Below are 16,809 nucleotides of genomic sequence, written 5' to 3' on the forward strand. Positions count from 1 at the left end.
AGGAAATTGTTTGATGCTTGAAATTTCAGGACACATAAGTTGAAATGAAACCTATGCCTTTGCTTAGAATGATAATCTGAGCCTGTCAGTAACAAAAACAATCACTTTCAGTGGATGTGCACTGACCATGCGAACATGCCCTGAGTGGTTACATTGCAGCCTGTTTCACTGCTGCTGGCTGCAGCTCTCTTTTGCAATACTGCACCAGATTCAAAAATTGTTGTTCTCATTAGTTATACACAAAAACATGGCAAAATATGGTCCAGGCAAAAAAAAAAAAAAAACGTTTCCCTTTAAGTAAAATAAAAAAAAGAATATGACAATGATAAAATGACACTGAAAATAAAAAAATGTGCTAAAATACAATGAAACAGGATAAACAGAATAAAAAAATAACAGTGCAGTGTGAGATATGAATAAAAGCCCAAGATTTTGAATTAATAGAAGGCAATGGCAAACAGAAAAGTTTAGGTCATGCTTTATGACAATGTACTTCAAATTTACAGTGTAATTTTTGGCACTAATGGTGTACCAGTACACTGTTTTTATGTTCCTGGAACATAAAAAATATTTCTACTTTAGGTATTTACTATGATGTGATGTTCAGAAAATGGATGCTGCTTCTCCTTGGGATGTGTGGATGGTTTAGTAATGTAGCAGTAGATTAAAATTATCTTTTGGCCCGGAACCACTTGGTGCTTTATAAACCAGTCGTATTTTAAAATCACCTCTTTGACACACATGAAGCCGGAACAAAGATCTGAGAACTGCTGTGACGTGTTCCACTTTGCTGTGTTAGTGACTCTGGCAGCACAAACTAAAGAGAATGGATTATTTTTCTATGTATTCTATTTGTTAAAACGATTTTGCTCCTGGAGGGCACATCAGTGTGTGTTTTTTCCTGTCTTTGCAGTCTAATCCCGGTTTTTAGATTACTTTTTTTATATCTCCGCAGCCAAAGGTGAACTTGACCCAGATAACCCAGCACATATCTCCAGCCTGCAGGTAGACAGTGCGCATACTCTGCTTGGCAGTCCCACTGTTTCAGGAACAAGAGATAATTAAATGGAATGCGATGTAAATGTTCTTAATCAATGATTAATGGTTTCCTGTTCACTGCTTGAAGCTCCAGGCGAGACTCTATCTAAGGCTCCAGTGGGAGGTTCATGGAGGGAGGAAGATGCTCATTTTTCAAATCCATACAGCAATTTATTCAAGGCGAACATCTTATCATCAAAGACAAGTTTGTTATATCTGCTCTCTGAACACAGGGAACTTTTTAATATTTTTCTCTTACATGCTGTATGTTGGAGTAATTTTATTTTACAATTCAGCACTTTTCACACAAGGTTATTGAGTTGATTGGGTTGAGAATGTACTCATCACCTAAAGGGTTCAAAACAATATTTAGAAAATCAATTTTACCGTCCTGCTGCCTGGCTCGAGGAAACGGAATAGGTGAAGCAGGTAAACAACACCATGACAGTCTGAAAATAGAGTCACTCTCCAATGAATGTACAGCCTGGTCGACAGGACACTGACTTGTCACCATGGCGACACATTTTCCCACTGTCAGACAATGACATGTTCCAAGAACACCGGCAACATGGGCTGATCAACACACCTCGACAAAATCTACTTTGCTTATTGAGAATGCGCAGAGGCTAATGACTGCTAAACTACATGCTAGTAATGAGTCTTTAACCCTTCCATGGTGTTTCTATTAAATACATATGTCTACAACATAAACTGTTGGCCACAAATGCTGGTTTGGTGTAAGGCCCTGTACACCAATGTTCAAAGATGCTGTCTTCTCCAAACTCTGTAGGTGCCTGAACTAACAACTAACAACCTAATCGCCAGAGTAAGTGTTGGCACTGTGCGACTCTGCAAACCAAGGATATGTTAAATTTAAATTCAATGTTGTGGCATCGCTGTGGTTAACTTGTTAGCACAAAAAACACTTGGTTAGAGATGGGAAAACATCACATTTTGGCTTAAAATACCTGGTTTGGTTGCTACAAACATGGTTAGAAATGCCCTGATGTCTTGTCAAGATACCCGATTTGGTCACCAAACACACAGGTAGAAATGCCCCAACATCTCGATTAAAAATATTCGGTTTTAGTGCCAAAACTGCGACAGAAAAATGCCCCAACATCTCGTTTGAAATAACCACTTTTGTCGCCCTAAACACAGCTGGAAATATCCCAACATTTCATTAAAAATACCTGGTTTTGTTGCCAAAACAAAATTGAAAAATGTTCCAACGTCTTGTTATAACAATTTAGATACAATTCCCGAAATTTAGGAACCCAAGAGATGACTGCTTAAAATAGTTGTAAAATTGCCCCAATAAATCCCTTAATTCTTTCAGTTAGATGAGCCCAGAGCATAAACCAGTCGGCACATTCAGGTCAGGACAAATAACAGCTCTGTGTGACACTCAAACCCCCTGATTTTTAGGCATTAGTGAGTTCCTGCAGCTCTCCATCAACACAACGCCTGAGAGGAGGCCTGGAGAATTTTCCAATTAGGCGGCATGAGCTCGTCTCAAAGCTGCAGATGAGATGCACAGCCGCATCGCTGCAACTTGACATTCCTGACAGCCACTTGTGTGAACTTCCATCTGTGTGCCGTCCATGCACCAGAGGTTTGATGACAGAGCGGTGACAGCAGAGTCACAGATGCCGTTGCTGAGAATGTCATCGCTGGCTTGAGAATAACCACGTCCTGCTGTCTGCAAGAAATACAACTTCAGCCTAATGAGACAGAGAATGGGGAGGTTTAGGATTTGATTTGTGTGTGGTGTGAGTGTGCGTGCTAGTGTGTGTCCAGCTAGTTGAGTCATTCTGTGTCTTGGAGATGTCCTCATTATGTTGCCAGGTTGCTGTTGTTCCCTGGAACAGAGGTCATCATGCCGTAGTATCTGCGGGATACAGCTTCTAATGCGGCTTAAAATGCTAAGTGATGTTCAATTACTCACAGATTTACAAAATGGGAAACTTTGTCAAACAGCACACTGTACAAACAACACATGAAAAATTCATTGTCCCCAGAGGATGAATCTTAATGACCGGTTATCCCCTGACTTTTTATTTAGTGCAACCAGCAGCTCAAGGTTTTCTCTTATCAAGTGAAATATCTCAACAGCTACAAGATGGAGTGGCACAATTTTTTTACAGACATTCAAGATCCCTAGACAATGAACTGTAGGTGTGCCATCATGAGATTGGCATGTGGTTTAGAGTGAAAGTCCAAACATCTACTGGATAAATTGCCATTAAAATTTAGCACACACATTCATGTTCTCCTCTGGATCTACTGTGATAACTTTGGTGTTGACCTCTTGGTTGCACTTGATGAGTAATTTGTCTAATACTTTGGTTCATGACAAAATATCTGACAAACAAATGACATTCCCATCTAGTTCAGTGGTACTTAATGTCTTTATGTCTATGCTAATTTGCAATTGTTTGCATGCTAACACGTAAATGCAAATGGTGAACATAGTTAACATCATACCTACTAAACATCAGCATGTTAGCACTGTCACTGTTAGCATGTTAGCATTTAGCTCAAAGCACAGCCTCACAGAGCAGGTGATCGCTCAATTTATGGTGCCCTGTCAAAAAATGCTACAGTTGCTTGAACTGATAGCAGATTCACTCTATCCCATTGAAAAATGATAACTAACAGGGATAAGTGTACTCTAAGAATATGTGGGGCATATTTTGATACTCTATTGTAACATATTTATTTGCGATTTCAGGGGTAGCACATTCCGATAGATCTATAGCCTATGCCTCATCGAATAATGTTCCCACTACAAAATCATTTTATATTACACCTATTCCATGTAGTCTTACATATACCGTAGAACCGCATAGCAGGCTAGCACATCTCAGTAGGTGGCAGCACATATCGATAGAACAGCAGCTGCAGAGTTTTAGTTTTGTTCTTTAAGGCTATTGGTAGAAAATACAGTACAATGGTGTAGGCTGAAAACGTTGTGCTATGCTACAAAACTGAAATACAGCCAGATTATATGACGTCCAACAGGCAACTTGTCATCATAGGGAAAAGTCTGGTTTGCTATAAAGGTAACTGGTGAGTGCCCAAGTCTGTTTGGTTTTCAGGTATTTACACATTATTGAACACCAGGTCAGATATCTTGGAAATAAATCAGAGAATCACAGTCACACGCTGTTTACAAGTCAGACACTGGACTGATTATTATAATAAGAGGCTGAGCAGCACATTGAACAGTCCAGCAAATAAGATTTGCACGTGGACTAGTATACTATGACTAGGAGGATGAGGGGCAGGTGTACAGGCAGGTGATGATCAGGTGACTGCTGGGCAATGGCATAACAACAAGGTCTGCATGACAGGAAATGTTTCAGCAGGAAGATTCTGTACGTGGCAGAAATGCAAAAATATCCAAGGTGGCTCTGTGGGCTCTGTCTGAGGGCAGGTGCTTTTCATTGGAGTCATGCAGCAAATATCTGAACACAGTAAGCGCACACACACACACACACACACCATAACATAGCTTAGATCTGCAGCGGTGCTGTGCCTCAATAATGCACCATGTCATCTTTTCTAATCTGGGATTGACTAATCCTCCTGTGTTCCTGATCCAGGCACAGAGAGGGAGAGAAACAAAAAGGTCTCCTCTGCTGCAGTGAGTGGATTCAGTATGGATGCTTCATGTTGACCCTGCTGTCTCTTTGGCTGCAGGGTGGTGGGCTCTGGGGACCATGTGCACCACCATCATGTTTCTCTCCACTCTGGCTCTAGTGCTACGCCGGCATTTCATCAGCCAAGAGAAGACGTAAGTTGTTGTTTTTGTAAACCTTTGTCTGAGCAGGGCAAGGTTTTACTCATTTGTGTCCCTTTTTGTTATTGCCACAGTATGAGCTTATGCAGTTTCATAGTTAAACTAAGTCTAAAGATAATTCTTCATCACAGCTGTAGAGTGGAGACTTGGATTGGATTTGACTACATGAGTACATGGCTTACATCAGAATCGGTTTTTAACTTTTTTAACAGTTTTTGTTTAACTGCAGTGCTTCCATTCACTGTGGAAATATATTCTGGAGGTTAATGCAAATGCAGTAAATAATGCTTCCACTTAATTATGATTACATACCTGATTGTTATTGAAATATAAGTTGTATGTGGCAGGGCTGTTGCCAGAATATTAGAAATACAAGTACAAATTCAATAAGCAGAAACCCCCACCTAAGATTTATTTGTCAAACCTTTGATCAAACTGTCAAATTTTGTGAGTATTTTAAAATGTATTTAATTAATTAAATGCTCAACAATGTTGTCTGTAAGTTTTATCCTCCTACATTATATTCTCTTGCAAGGTTCGCATCATAAAAAAATATATTCTCATTTCAATTCTATAGTTTTTACAGTAAATATTGAGGTGAATCAATTATATGTCTGTAACTTTTTTTTCCCCCTAAAAACAGTACTAAAATAAAATCAGACTGGTGTAATATGTGCGTAATCACAGAACGTAAACATCTCTTCATAGCACTATAAATTTACAGAAATATTACAGGGGACATGACCCCTGTGTTTTCTGTGCAACAAATGTCCCTGTTTACTTCCTTTATCATTTAGTAGTCTTTTGTCCACTATAAAGAGAGATGCTCATGGTTTATATGAACCTGAGCCCTCCTTGTTATCTCAGTAAGAATAAAGGATGTACAAGTGTTTGAGAAGCAATTTATAACACTTGTTCTTTCTTTTTGCAGCACAGCCTTTGTCAGTTTGTAATATATCAATGGCAATGCATCAAGAGAGCTTTATTCATCTATGTTAAACACACACACAATTATCACTAAATTTTGGCCGTTTTGTGATCCATTATAGCTTTAATGAGCACCCTCAGGCCACTGCTGTGTGCATATGCTCTCACTAATTAGGACTAACATACTATGTGGCTGAAATTAATCTTGTTTAATTCAGTCGTCATCCCAATTTCAGATGTGTGTCAGGCGTGGTTTTATGTTCAGCCTTTTTAGGAAACCAGACCAGCTCAGTGTTATTTTGTGATCTCAAGAAAACAAACTCTTTTATGATGACAGGGAAATAACATTTTTGCACATGTCCTCTTTGGCCTTCTACAGTAATGTCATAAGCAGTGGTAAAAATATCCATGCACCCTCTGTGTGCTCCAGTTTTTACCTCTCAGTAACCAGAGGTCCACGTTGACAGCTTTACATTTAACTCTTTCATTTATCTTTAAATACAGCAGAATAGTTTTGCTCTCTTCTGGTGCTCAGGATGTGCCGGGACCTTCATACTGTTTGAGAATAAATTGCTTTAGATGTCGTCATCCGCAGGTTGTCACATATTGATCTCTCCACACAATTATGTGTAATGAGGTGCGGCGCCTCGGTTGGGGATCCGTGTCTAATGCCAGAGCATGACAAAGTAGAGACCACTACATGAGTCATTTTCCAAGAGCCCTTCTTGCCTTCAGACGCTCAAACCCCCAGGCAGGGTCTGTCCTTGGATCTGTGGCTCATTACAACACTGAACATCGCTGGACGAAACAAAGCAATTATGTGGTGTGAATAACACCACAGCTTGGGGCTTGAATTGATTCCAAGGTGACTGTGTGCTGGGAAAAGAGCTGATTACCGTGAAATGTTTTTGTCCTTCTCCGTTAGTTGGCCTCGTAGTGACTGTTTGTCACTGAGGGGAATCTCCAGGAGCTGGATGCTATTCTGAGACGAGTAGAAAGTGGTGAGATACTGATTGCAAATGCCAAGATGATTATGTCGTTACACTGACAGACTCAAAAGAGGCTGATGCCGCTTGAGATGGCCTTTATGGAGGTTGTTTTCCATAAATGCCAGAACAAACACTTTCTGTTGGCTTTTACTGTCAAACATACCTATGATACGAGAGGTTATAAATATCAGGACATGCTGTTTTTATGATGAGCAGACAATATGACATTTGAGAAGGAGTTTACTATGAGACTGTAATACTTAATATGTCTGAGAACTGAACAAACTGGATCTAGACTCTCAGGATCACAGCTTTTCATAAAATGCTGCACATCCAAACTGGTAATTTACTTAATTACACTGGTACATCCAGTAATATCCATGCTTTTGTTTTGACGTTCAACTGAATAAACATAATAATTACACTGAAATCCGCTGCCAAGAGGCAGGCTCATAAATGCAGTACGCAGAAACTGTACTGGAAAGCAAAGGCTGATATTTGTCGATAAGAGGCAAAATGGAAAAACATCTTCTTCTACGAACTACTGTTATATGACTAAAAATACACAGTGAGGAAACATGCTGTACCAACATAAGGACAAATGTACACTTTTTGTACTTTTACATAAACATACACACAAAATGTTCTGCTGAGCAAATGTGCATGGTCATTGTCAACATTGTTCAATTTCTTTTTCTTGTATTTGTGGGCGGGAACATTGAGGAATTTTTGCATGATTCTGCCCATTGTCTTAGAATACTTACATAACAAACACAAACATTGCTTTTATACAGTATTGGGGGTTATGAGATGGTGTCTTCTCCATGTTCTCAGTTTCCTATGTCTCTACAAATCAACATTGTAAAAGATTGTTAAGGGCCAGCTTTGCCGTTCAAACTGCAAAAGAACAAACAGAGTTGAACGTTTCAAATGCAGTTTGAATGGTAAAAATCTGTTCAGCCACTGTGGAGATATAAATGTCTAAATTCAAGAAAAGTGTTTTGCCCAAAAGTTTTAGGGTGAAGGTTTAAAGGCGTATAACATCAGAAGGCTGTAAGCTGTAGGCGGGTTTTCAACATACTGACCCAGGTAAACAAACACTGAACCCTTGACCATGGACGAAAACATCGCTGAGAATACAAAGTCTTTTGAAAGGTCTCCTTAATTAGTCATATTAAGAGAATATTGAGCAGGGAAACATAGGACCTTGGATGCTAACATTTGCTAATTAGCACTAAACACAGCAGCTGAGGCTCAGGGGAATGTCAGGTCACTGAAGTCCTTTGAATACATCCTCTTGGGACCACAAATGTTTGTCAAATACTTCATGGCGAATCATCCAACAGCTGTTGAGATATTTCAGTTTGGACTGAAGTAGTGGACTGACCAACAGACTGGCTGCCATCCCTACAACTATCCTGCTAACATGGCTAAATTAAAGCTGTCAGTGCTCTTTGATGGACAATCTATGTTGTGGAGACACTGCTTTATCTTTGACATTTCTGTGTCATGACTTGTGTGCCAGGTAATACAGATAGGACCCACATGTAGACAATGCAGAATGTGTGGTAGAGTACAGTGATTTACTGTAGCAGAGACAGTAGACTTAATGAATTGTGAGGCAGGAAAGGGCCAACAAAACAGTGCAAATAAGCAAACAAATCCAACAAGGAGCAGGCAAGGTGATAAAGCAGGTCAAATTCCAGGTAAATCCAGAAGTAGCAGGAGAAAAAAAAACAGGAAGAGATGAGAAACAAATGGCTGGAACTCACAGCACATGGCAACTTTTGACAAACTCTAAAGGAGTGTGTGGCAAAGGGCTGGTTGTAAACTGGGCTGATGAGGAAAGTAGGAACAGGTGTGTAGATGGGTGGGGCAGACAGGTGATGGGAAAAGGAGGGAAAGTCTAAGGATGTCTGGCAGAGCCCAGTCTCACACTGAGGTCGTTGAAATCTGGCACTTGTGGCGCAATGACTTGCTGCGTCAGAAACCAACAAAAAAAGCATGATATGCGGCCACGTTGCCATTATAGTTTAACAGTGCCTGGCGGCTTCAGGGGGAAACGCAGCAGAACAAGGATGAAAGTTTAGGCAGTGAAAGTCCAACTGGGGCAGGCAGGAGGGGTGGTGGATGGGTCCAACAAACACCGACTTTCACCTGGGAGAGTGGTGTTTGTGTCCCGTAAGATTCTAAAGCCAAACCCTGTTCTTTTTTCTTAAACCTAACCATGTGCTTTTGTTGCCTAAACCCAACCATGTGCGTTTGTTGTTGACAGAAAAAAAAAAGTCTATTGGTGGTGTTGTAATGACGTAGTGCATTTATTTTGAAAGAGACTGTGTGTAAACGGTAAATTTCCTGTGAAAACGGAAGCGTATTTTAAAAGAAGACAATGCATGTAACAGACAGAACTTGACACCCCGTCCCCGAACATCAACAACCAACACACCAAGGGTACCTTGCACGTCATATGTGGACGTGGAAAGTCCATGACCAAACGTCAATATGTGACGAGGTCGGAGTGAGAATGTGTTGTCTGGTTGATGGAGGTGGAAAATAGTTAAAATTTGGCTGAAAAGAGAGACAGAGAAGCAAAATGAGCAGCAATATACAGGTGAGGCAGACATTACGATTGTTCCAGATGAGTTAGACCTGCACAGAATCTGTCACCGGTAATTGGCACATAATTCATGCTGGTTAGATTTGTGTCCAACCTGATCCCAACATGCACATGTAGGCAACAATAACCACACAAGATCGAGGTGGCAGCAGTTTATAGAGCCAGGTCCTGCAGTTGCTCTTCGCCGACTGCAAGACCCAGGGCATGATGGGAAACACCTGGCTGTCGCCAGATGAAAGTGCTGGCTTGATTCTTAGTTTTGACAACAAACACAAAGTTTTGTAGAAAATCTAATTCATTTATATATCTCTTTATTTTAATGCTAGATTGTAGGCTAATGATCTTTAATTGTGCAAATAAGGTTTCAACTCTTTGCAGACATATTCTGCGTGGTCGGTAATCATGAGGTTTTAACATGATCTGCAAACTACAGGTAGCCTACAGATTGATCTAACAGGAAGTAAATATTTCTGTGACTTCCTGTATGTTCTTTGAAGGCAGCTTTTGTCACCATCCCCTTCTGCTGCCGCCGGATCTCGTCCACCTTTTAGGGGAAGCACAGTACATCTCGAACAAGCCTCAGCTGCAGTTTTCATGTTACGTATGGTCTGTATCGGTCAGGCTCTGATTACCACAAAATGATAATGTAACAATTTTTAAAAATGAAAACTTAATGAAAGTATTCCAAGCAAGTTTCACATTTCTGCAAGTTTTTTTTTTTTTTTTTTTTACAGTGTAATGAATTTAAATCTGCTTGCTTGTTATAACAGTGTGCACTGGAAAATGTTCAGCAGCACTCGCAGAAAGAACGTCTCGTTCCCCTTCTTGAAAGGATGAAAAGAAATCATAAGGAAATCCAATTTGTTTCATGTGCGCTCACTGAATAATTGTGCCAACTAGCTGCACCGCTTTACAAACTGCAGTAATAGCATGACTGTTGGTCCAGAAAGTGACAGTGCAGAATAAAAGCGCTTCAAAACAGGAACATTTTCACTCAGCACTTCTATTCAAATCATTAAAAGACTTTGTTGAAGAGATGCCAAAATAAAAATGAGACGCAGACACAAACTGACCGACACTTCTCTGTTTGTCTGAGACTGTGTGATGCAGTACCCTGCTCTCTATTTGGCAGATTACTTTCCCTGACTTGCAGTGGTAACGGTTATCCCGCAATTATCACTTCACTTGACACCTTTAGGGTGTTTCTGATTCTCTTCTGAATCCAGTTCATTATAATCTTAATTTATTATTGTAACACACAATTGTGCTCCCTCTGACCTCCATCTCTTCCTCCTCTCAGCTTTCCAAAAGACTCGGGGGAGAATAAGGCGTCCTGCGTGCAGAGCAGCAAAGATTCATAGACGCAAGGCTCAGTGTGTTGCCAGGCATCAGCTTCAGGTAAGCAATGACTCATATACTGTCTTCTTGTGTCACTAATCTCTTCCTTGGACAGGTCACTTGTACTGTTTCTGTGTCAAACTGTAATGTGAGACTCGACCCACAGTTCAAGTTTCTGACAGCACCGACAGTTTAATCACTGTTAGCTGCTCATTAATTGAACTACATTTAGATTTTCCCTATTTTCCAAAGAAGCAAAGTCTTTAATTGTCTAACCGGGGGCAGTGTGTATAAGAATCTAAATATGTCATGCTATTTATTTGTTGATAAAGCTAATTACAGCAGTGCTCCCTCATTGTCTTAGTGACAGACAATTAAATAGTAGGCCTATTGTCATTCTCATTTCATTCTGGGCAACAATAAAACAATTAGTCTATAGAGCTGACACAGTGGATAAAATGTCTTTACATGTCTGACTTATCAGTTCATTAGATATACTTGTGAAATCGACTACAATCCAACAGTCTTGAAAGGAATCATCTAATTGAGTTTTTGTTTAGTTTATAAAAGGAAACTGGATTTGAATAGAGAGTGGTGCAGGAATGAGTCTTAAAACCCAGATGAGAGTTTGTATTTTTGCACTTCAGATTCTCTCCTCTTAAAGTCACTGAGTTTTCCTTAATGGCTTTTTGATTAGATGCATGAAATAAGATCTGGGGTGAACCCAAGATTAAGAGATTTTCATGGTTCGTTCTACGACATAAAAAAACTTTATACCCACATTTGGGGATTTTGGAAGTTTTTTGTGTCTTTAAAAAGGCGGTTGCTATCATGTGGCTAAATGAGACTATAGAGGTTGTCAGGGATGTTAAACATCATATGCCGATGTGGAAATTGTCTGTAAGCACTCAAACACCCACATGAACTAATGCACAAAGGGCCGTTGGTAGCGTAGTGGATAGTGCCGGCGCCCCATGTACAGAGAGAGACAAACCTTATCACTAAACATAGAAATCGAAGGGAAAAAGCATGTTTTCCCAAGAACAAGATCTAATTGTCTACGAAATATAGGCTGGTTGACAGCTGAGCAGCATTTGACTTCTTAATACAGACTGAAGCACAGAAACATGTAATGTCAGCAGAGCAATTCATCTGACTGGTTTTCTAATGTTTCTAACACAATGCCAGCTGAAACATCTTCCATTTATCAGACACACTGCAGTGAGAGATAAAGGCATCTGCACTGCTACCCTGTACCTTACAAGCAGAATAGTTTTGATCCTGCACAGTATAAACCGCTCCGTACTGAAGAGTATCAGTTTCTAGGCTCAAGTTCCACTGTAGGAAACTGTGATGGACCCTTGAGGGGGTGGACGTGGTTCAGTGCAGTGACCCGGCGCTCGAGTCGCTGACACACTGTGTGTGGAGGGGACATCATGGCTAGGAGGGGAGACAGCCGAGCAACTGATGCATGTCTGCCAGAGCACTGGAGGGATGTGCGAGACTGGAGCATAGAGAAGAGACAAAACCACAGAGTAAGACCATCACTGACCTCCTTCTCTCACACACATGTTCGCACGCTGCGACCTGAACATGTTGTGGTCTTGTTTTCTAGGAACAGTCTTTCTTACAGCTCTTGCGCATTTAACTGTGAACTGACTGAACTCAGAGCTGCTTGTTTTCTCCCAGTGCAGTCAATACTAAGTTGTTTAGACAGTCTGTTATGTATTCTTTGTACAGTGCCTCTGGGTATTGTCCAGCAGATCAATCAACGGCAGTGCTCCTTTCCTTATCTCTAAACTGTGCTGCATCTCTTGTGTAATAGCTCTATTACTGTATGTGTTCATATGTTTCACAGTAATGAGAATCAAACATGATTTGGGTTTTTAAAAAGGTTTCATAGGTAGTTTGTGGGACATCATGTAATGATCACACATCTGTTCTACCTTTGTTTGAACACCAGCACAATACATTTAAAGTGGTGGCGCCCCTAGAAATTATGTATATCATAGGGGTGACCAGATGGGGCCACTGAAAACCTTGAGGAGGCTCACCAAAACCAAAAGCTATACCTGAATTTCAAGTATTTGTATATGGTGTTGAACTACATAGGATAGTTGAAAACTATGTTAATATGAGTGTTAAGGAATCGTATACTGATATATTGTGGTTTCTTGTTCTACAGTTAATGTTAATGTTTTCCACTACAGTCCTGTTTTATTCTGTTAAATATCTGTATAAACATGTGCCAGGTGATCTATTGGTCTTTAAATAGGCTGGTTGTTGTTTTCCTGTTAGCTCTTATGAACAAGGCAAAACAAAATGAGGCTTTGCGGTCTCACTGAAAAAGAGACTGTAGACTGATGATGAGAAGACTATCGGTCAACATTGTTCCTGCACTGCCAGGTATACGTCTCCTACTCCCCTTCTGGGGATCAGTAAAATACTCTCCTAAATACAGACCTTGGTGCTAACCTAACGTTTGTCTCTCTCCGCTGTAGAAAGTTGCATAAGTTACTTCTGGGTGGCACATAGCCCTACAAAGATAATATCAAAGAAATGTTAGTCTTGATCTTTTCTGGCTAACAACTTTTCATCTTTAAAATATGTCAGCAGCCAATCCACCTGTCCTTTTCCAAATCTCTTTAACTTTACCACGGAAACAAGAAGGAAGCAAAGCTGGCTGGTGATGGTGATTGATGTTGGTTAATTTAGCACTCTGCTAAATTGAATGGGGATACATTGATTTAATCTTGCAACTCTTCTAGACTTTCTAAATGTTCTCGGACCATATAATTTCATGGGGGTTGTGGTGTGCCAACGAATTTATCCACTGATTTACAAACATCTCCTTTGCCATGTAAGTCGATGGGAAAAGTCTTTTTGGGTCGCAGGGCATCATGCAATGGACCCCAGGAATTGCAGTACCACTATTTGGCCACTACGAAAATTGGCTTCAAAGCCTGGCACACTTCTTGGTGGCCTGTCCTTCTCCAAATCTCTTTAACATTACCATGGAAACAAGAAGGAAGCAAATCTGGCTGACGATGGCGATTGACACTGTTAAATTAAGCACTCCACTAAATTGAATGGGGATAAAATGATTTAATCTTGCGGCTCTTCTAGACATTCCAAATCATATTAGACCAAATCATTTGTGGGGGTTGTGATGTGCCAACAAATTCATCCACTGATTTTCTGACATCTCTTTTGCCATGGAAGTCAATGGGTCTATGGGTCTTTTTTTTGATTGTATCAGGCTGGCCATAGTCCCCCGTGGCCACCCCTCGGTGACGCCACTGATTAGAAGACTTTGACACCAGTGGTTCTCCTCATATGTCAAGTGATCTGCATCTCCTTAATGCTTTCTGATGGAGTTAATGTTAAACTGACATAAAAATCTGTTCTCATTAATGTATTAATGAGGTTCTTAATGAATTCATTAACACAGATGCGTTGTGTAAAAGTCATTATGAAGCACCATGACACCATGCTGTGCTCACAGTAAATAAAATAACATGGGGAAGGACAAACCTGCCTGTCGGCACAAACCCATCTCCAGCTGTGTGTAAATTTTTAATTTACCCAGGGAGTAGATATCCAACATAAACTTAATAACTACCCACCCGAGTGCCTGACAGACAGCCGTCATGTTGTTCTTTAGATAACTTGGCTACCACACGTGTTTCCAAATAAACACAAAGCCATTATCGCAGCTATGAATTTTGTTTGTACTTGAAGGTCAGAACCGTATTCACAGATGGTGTGGCCTCCTGCTCAGTAACAAGGACATGTGGACTTATGGGGGCTTGAAGCTACAAATTACTGTATGGTGATATTTCAGAGGCAGTGTTCACTGCAGGAAGTAGCATAACCTGGGATTAATTATAATTGTCAGCAGTACTGATTTGCACATAGGTGTGGACAACACAGTCATACATTGCCACATAAGTTCAGAGTTTATTTTCAACATGCTGCCTCTCTGAATGTTGGGAAACAATATCTGTAAGGGGAAACTCATTTAACTGTTTCATCAGTCAAAGCTGAAAGATTTTTCTCCACCAATAGAAAAATAAACTAAAATAACAGCCCTTCAAGGTAAGGAATTTTGTTAACGTGCTTGTAAACTTGATTTAAATTTGAAGTATTTCTCTTAAAACTCAGTTAATCAGTTCCACTGGGACTGTGCGAGTGTGGTTTGGTGAAATTTGATTGACAGTGCCAGTAGCAACAACAAATACCCCACCAAATGTCATCAGTTTTACTCAGTCATCGCTATATTTCCTTTCTTCTTTTCTTCTTCTCTTGACATACATACATAAGCACAAATCTCTTGTGCATTATGCTACAGTGTTAAACACTGTAGCATAATGCACATTCAGTTTTTATTTTTAATGCACATTTTCATTTCTATTTTATTTTATTTTATTGCTTTATATTTACATACCTTCATTTCATACTCTTCTTATTTCTAAAAAGTCTTTATTATTCACATCAGAGCGACTGTAACAAAATCAATTTCACAATTTCCCCTCAAGGATCAGTAAAGTATTTCTGATTCTGATTCTGACTCTGATTTGAACAAAAAACAAGTTCAGCCTTGGGATTAATAGAAAAACAAACTGAGTCAATGTACTAAATTGTAAACCAAGACATTTTTATAACAAGGCTTTTTACCTGTAATTTTATATTTATGTTATCAAATTTAGCCAACAAGATTAAAAGAAAAGAAATGAAAATTTTTGTTATCTTCTAGGATGCGAAACAGTTGCATCTTCAAAATCATAAAACATTTCTATCAATATGGTTGCTGATAAAGATACAAAGGTTTTTACAAAATAGGAGGGCATTGGTGCATAGAAAAACATGACATCGCCTTTTTCCAACATTGCCAAACCCTCCTTAAACCAGCGAGAAAAGCAAAGATAAAAACTTCAAATACAACATCTCTCCTGTAGAGAAACTGTTCTAACTTTTTTGAAAATAGTTTTGGGTCACCTCATCTCTTGTGGTGAGAAGCTGATAGAGAAAATAAGTTAATGGGCCTTTAATCTAATTTAAAATTCCTTCAAACATTTGCCTAAAAACAGAAGAAAATGTGTCTTCACAGCCAAGTCTGTGTCATTACAGCTATTACATAGATCAACGAGAACTGTCCTTGGTGACTAAAACTAAACAACCTGTCCGTTAGAAGTCCAGCACGGCCGAGCACTTCCTGTAGCCTGCTTAATATTTTATTAACTAAAATATGAAACCACTCAGTGTGCTCAGAGGTGGCTGTGCTGTGATCAAAAGGTGCAAGATCCAATTCCGCTTTGCAACATCTCTCTGTAAATGATGAAATACTTGTCACTCTCTCTCTCTCTCTTTCTCGTTTCCTCACAGATGTGGGTTTTAGATGTGGAAGGTGTCCTCAGGTCCATGGCGAGACAGCTCGTGAGTCTTTGTCATTTTTTAAAGAATATTGACTGTAGTTATATGACTGGATAGATCAGTCAGTTATTTACAAACCTGATCATTTTGAATGATGCTTGTGTTTTTGAATGTGGTCATTTATGGTGGGCAGCAAGGTGTCAAACTAATTTACCTTCTCCTCTTCCCAGAATGCTTCTCTGGAGAAATATCCTCGTGGCAAAAGTGGAAACAGCCCAGAGCGTCTTCCTCCATCTCTTTTACACCACAGCAGGGCTCTCCGCAGTCAACCAGCTGATCCATAGAGGCGGCTTTGGATGATCTTAAACAATTTGAAGGCAGAACTTGAGACAAATCACACATTTCTGACAGGCTTGGAGCCATTCAAACTGATTGTGTTCTCGCAAAATAGGGATGTCACCAAAGATTAGGTGCCTACGGCGCCGTGTCTTTGTGTCATGAGCACTGAAATTGCAACATGTATTTGTTTGAACCCAGTTTTCCTCACTCGCTTCAATCGCTCATGCAGTGATCTTTTCTCTTAAGCTGTTGTTTGACATTCAGGAGAGGAAGGTAATTTCACACCCGAGTGTATCATTACTCAAGTGTCCCATGAGTGATGAAAAGTGGGTTCCAACTTGAGGTTTTCCTTGAGTGACTTTTTGTCATAACTCTGCTGACCA

General features: G+C 39.9%; 1 long non-coding RNA gene across 1 annotated transcript; it reads left to right on the forward strand.

Moving 5' to 3' along the window:
* The first annotated feature begins 4,691 nt into the window (after positions 1–4,691).
* On the forward strand, positions 4,692–16,809 carry LOC144462583 (uncharacterized). Its single transcript, XR_013490838.1, has 4 exons — positions 4,692–4,837; positions 10,677–10,774; positions 16,100–16,150; positions 16,318–16,809. It is a non-coding gene; the product is annotated as an uncharacterized LOC144462583 (long non-coding RNA).

This window comes from Epinephelus lanceolatus, chromosome 3 (assembly GCF_041903045.1).
Source record: "Epinephelus lanceolatus isolate andai-2023 chromosome 3, ASM4190304v1, whole genome shotgun sequence".
Classification (NCBI taxonomy): domain Eukaryota; kingdom Metazoa; phylum Chordata; class Actinopteri; order Perciformes; family Serranidae; genus Epinephelus; species Epinephelus lanceolatus.